The following is a 4,665-nucleotide window of genomic DNA, read 5'->3' on the forward strand; positions in this document are numbered from 1 at the left end:
CTCGGCTTCTTACGTATAAGTACGATTGAAGACGGAGATAACCGAAGACGTGGGACGGAATACTGCCGCGATGTGGCCCCACTGCCAGCTATTCTCATGCTGACTCAAGCAGATAATGACATGCTAAGCATAAAAACATGAAAAAACTCTTTGATAAAGAGTCAGTCACACTAAATACAGTCACTTCAGTTATTATCTTTACTTTAATTTCAATTTAATTGAATTGCATTCCATTTAATATCTATAAAATGTTTAATAGATATAAAAGAATATTAAAGTAGGATATGTTCAAAGGCAAGGGTGGAATGTTCTCTGGGCTTAACATCATATTAAAAGGCAAGGACTGACTGGTTTGTAGAGATTAAGGGATGACATCATCTTGAAAGGCAAGGATGGAATGTTTTACAGATGTCAAAGGATGACATCGTTTTTAAACGAGGAAGGATGGATTTTATTCAATGGAAAGGATGGAATGATTTATAAATATCAAAGCATTATATAATGTTCAAAGGCAAGGATGGAATGTTTTCTCGGCTTGACATTTTCCTCAAACGCAAGGACTGATAATTTTATAAAATTTAAGGGATGATATCATCTTGAAAGGCAAGGATGGAATGTTTTACCAACAAAAGGGATAAAATTATCTTTAAAAGCAAGGATGGAAGGTTAATGGGCTCTATATAATCTTCCAATGCAAGGACTGACTGGTATATGGAAACATGGGGGAGACTTTATCTTGAAAGGCAAGGGTGGAATGTTTTACAGACATTAAGGGATGACATCATCTTTGATAGCAAGGCCGGAATGTTCTATTTATATTAAAGGATGACAGCATATTCAATGGCAAGGGTGGAGTGATTTATCAATATTAAAGCATGCTATCATGTTCAAAGGCAAGAATGGAATGGTTTATGGGCTTTACATAATCTTCAAATGCAAGGACTGACTGGTATATGGAAACGTGGGGGTGACTTTATCTTGAAAGGCAAGGGTGGAATGTTTAACAGACGTTAAGGATGACATCATCTTTAACAGCAAGGGCAGAAAGTTTATTAACATTGAAGAATGACATATTCAATGGCACAGATGGAAGATATGATAGATATTAAAGCATGATATCATATTCATAGGCAAGGATGGGATGTTTCATGGCCTTTACATTATCTTTAAATGCAAGGATGGACTGGTTTATAGAAATTAAGGGATGGCATTATCTTGAAAGGCAAGGTTGGAATTGTTTTACAGATATTAAAGAGTAACATCATTTTTCAGAGTAAGGATGGAATATTTTATAGACACTGAAGGATGACCTCATGTTCAAAGGCAATTTAAGCAAGCAATTAATCCAATGATTTTTTTTTTCAATTTAGTTCACTTTTCCAATTTAAAAAGTCAACCTCTAAGTCAGGGATAAGAAACAAGGGTTAAATACATGGGCCATAACCAAATTCTATGGACATCAGCAGTTTTGTCTGACTTGGCTGTACAGGCCCAAAATGATACTATTAAATTTAGTTGAACTGGGCTGTCCTTTGGCCTTAATATCACAAAAAAGAGAGCAAAGGCTCATTTTAAGAAATTTGAGGGAAAATTGTAAGTAATGTTAATAATGTTGATAAAAATAAAATTGGGATATCACTGCTTAAGTTTAGGGTGGACCCTGTTTTTGTTGACCACGCTTGGCCCCTAGAAAGCTTTCCCCTTTATTGCCCTCTTATGGGAAGCTGTGGCACTTTCTTTTGATTCAGCTTCATTTTTTTCCACCTGACACTTTTGAAAGTACATGAACATTTCTTTAAACCTCTGTTGTTAGTATTTCCAGTGAAAGTGAAAGTCTGACCGTGTATTGTTTGGTCAGTATTTTTCAAACACGCAGTAGCCCTGACAGCAGAGGTCTAATGAGTAAAAGTCAAGCAGACAGAGCGTCTGCAGGTCATCTTTACATCCACCACTGTCTTCTTCTCTCTGCCTCCATGTTTCAGTGGTTAAAAGGCCGTTCGTTTCAGCACAGAGAGGAGTGTTTGGGAGCACAATACCACAACACTGTCCTTCAGATTGTTCAGACATCACCTGAGCAGACATCCTGTGGTCTCCATGGTGACCACACATCAGTCATATCCATGAAAGAGGTAAACACCTAGCACCTGTTTAATCATGAGTCAGCAGAGATAACTATGAGAGCGTGAGCTACAGATGTCATAATTTTCAACAGTTTGACAATTTTTGGTGCTAAAGCTGATATGATTGCCTTTATTTTAATGATCACTGCAATCAAGTTGTACCAAAGATTTCATTCATTCACCTCCATTCATTTCTAACCAGCAGCTTCGGAGGAATTAGCATGCCGGGACACCTAGTCTAGAGCTAAGAGGCTAGCAGTGCCTCTTTAACAGCTTTTCTCACTCATGTTGTTGTAAACATGCATCCAAAGGAAACAGTGATAACATATTTTGTAGATAAATCTTATGGGGCACTGGTTAGATTGAAATGACAACAGTAGGGCTAGACCAGCATGCATGCAAAGGCAAGGCTAGAATGTCTTATAGAAATGAATGGATGACATCATCTTCAAAGGCAAGATATGTTTTATAGATATTTAGGGATGACATTGTTATGAGATCCAGGCAGGGGCATAGCTAGGGATTTTGGACCCCCAGGAAGAATATTACACAGGCCCCCCCTCAACCGGCTAGCCAAGCAACAAATGGTGCATCATTTTTACAATTATATATGCATTTTAATGTATTTTTGCACAGTGATATCCCCATTTATGAATAATATTTCTATTATGGTTAAATTAAACTTACTTTCGTTGTTTCATAGCGCTGCACTACACCATTTGGACATTTTCAAGGGAGGAGCAGAGGCCCCCCAGTATTTTATTTTATTCTATTTAAAACTATTTCAGTCTGTTGACTGATTAATTTAGTTGCTTTTGATTCAATAATGACACTTATTACTAAGATTAATTAATAAAAGCCAAACTTTTCATGGCATGCTTCTTAAGGGGCCTCCCCTACTCTGGGCCCAGGTAGTCAGTACCCTTTCCCTCCCTGTGCTACACCCATGGATAAAATACTGAGTAATGAAAAGTTACAAGGACTGTTTTAATCCTGTCTGACTTCCATCTGCAGCTCCTTACTCACTCGTATATGCTGTAGTGTTAGGGTTCGTGGTTTCCTGTCACTTGCAGGCTGTGAGAACCCTGAGCACAATATCTCTCTACTGCTCTAACCAACCCCCTTAAATGTGTGTAAAATGTGCCTGCTGTATTTTAGAAAAAGAAGAGCAAGAAGCCATGTTGATTCTTGAGACTCACCTATGGGGGCCTTGCTTGGTCGGAGGAAAATCTCCCCTGCGATGAAACTGCATCCTCAACAATCCAACAAGAAAAAGAAAGAATTAAAATCTTTGAAAGTGTGTAAGGAGGTTACTCCAGCAGTTTTACTGACAAAGTACCAGAGACTAAGATATGGTTTTAAAAAAACGTTATTTTTTGTGAAGCTTAGCCATAAGAGTTATCATCAATCCCCACAGCAGGTCTCGGGGCTGAAGCACATTTGCATACCAATCCAGCCGACAGGTTGGAGTCTGCCTGAGACCTGATGGGCAAACTGGGGCCCCTCTTTATACCTGATGTCGCTGACGTATCTTCTTGGAAAGTCCCGCCCTTTTAAGTTCAACGTTTTCCAGTTTGCAGAAACTGAGAGTTCGATGTTTCACCCAAAAGTCCCCTGTGGTTTGACTATGTTTCTGAGATGGAGCTGAGATGGTGATGCAGCACCTGCAGATGTCTCACTGTGCCTTTTGGCCTTTACGCTTCTTTTGTCAACAAGGTTTCAGTTCTGCAGGTGCAGCAGCAACCATGGACTATTTATAGACATGTACACATAATGTACATGTAATGTACATGTACACAAACTAGAGAAACTTAATTGTTGTGTAAAATAAAAGGAAACATCTGTCTTGATAAACCTGACTTTGGCTAAATGTTCAAGAATATTGAGAGAAACACTGATAACAGAGATTTACACTTTTTTTTAAATTTTATTTTATTTTTTGAATGAGAATAATTTAATCACACCAGAAAGTTGATTCTCTCAACAACATCACTTTCAAAGGCAAGGATAGAAAGTCCCATAGATATTAAATAATGACATCATGTTCAAGACAAGAATGGAATGTCTCATAGGCTTTAAAGGATGACACTGTTCAGTGGCAAGGAAGAAATGTTTAAGAAGCTTGAGATGTCGGGGGCTTTATCCCTCCATTTTGCCATACAGTAGGCCATAGTTGGCAACTTTTGTAAAAGTTGGTGTAGCTGGCAAGAAGCAAAGGAAACCCTCTTCAAAAGCAAGACTGAATGCTTTCCAGGCTTTGAAAGCTGACAATATATGATAAGGCAAGAATGAAATGTTTTATTAACATTAAAGCATGACAATCTTTTACAAAGACGAGGATGGGACATTTTATGGATATTGAAGGATGACACCATTTTAAAAAGGCAAGGATGGTATGTTTAAAATTCTGTAAAGGATGACATCATGATTAAAGGCAAGGAAGAAATATTTCATAGATTTTAAAAGATCATGAAGGGTTCAAAGGAATGAATGGATTGTTTTATGGATATTAAAGGATGAAAACATTTTCAAGGCAAGGATGGAC

This window comes from Cheilinus undulatus, linkage group 23, assembly GCF_018320785.1.
Source record: "Cheilinus undulatus linkage group 23, ASM1832078v1, whole genome shotgun sequence".
NCBI classification, from domain to species: domain Eukaryota; kingdom Metazoa; phylum Chordata; class Actinopteri; order Labriformes; family Labridae; genus Cheilinus; species Cheilinus undulatus.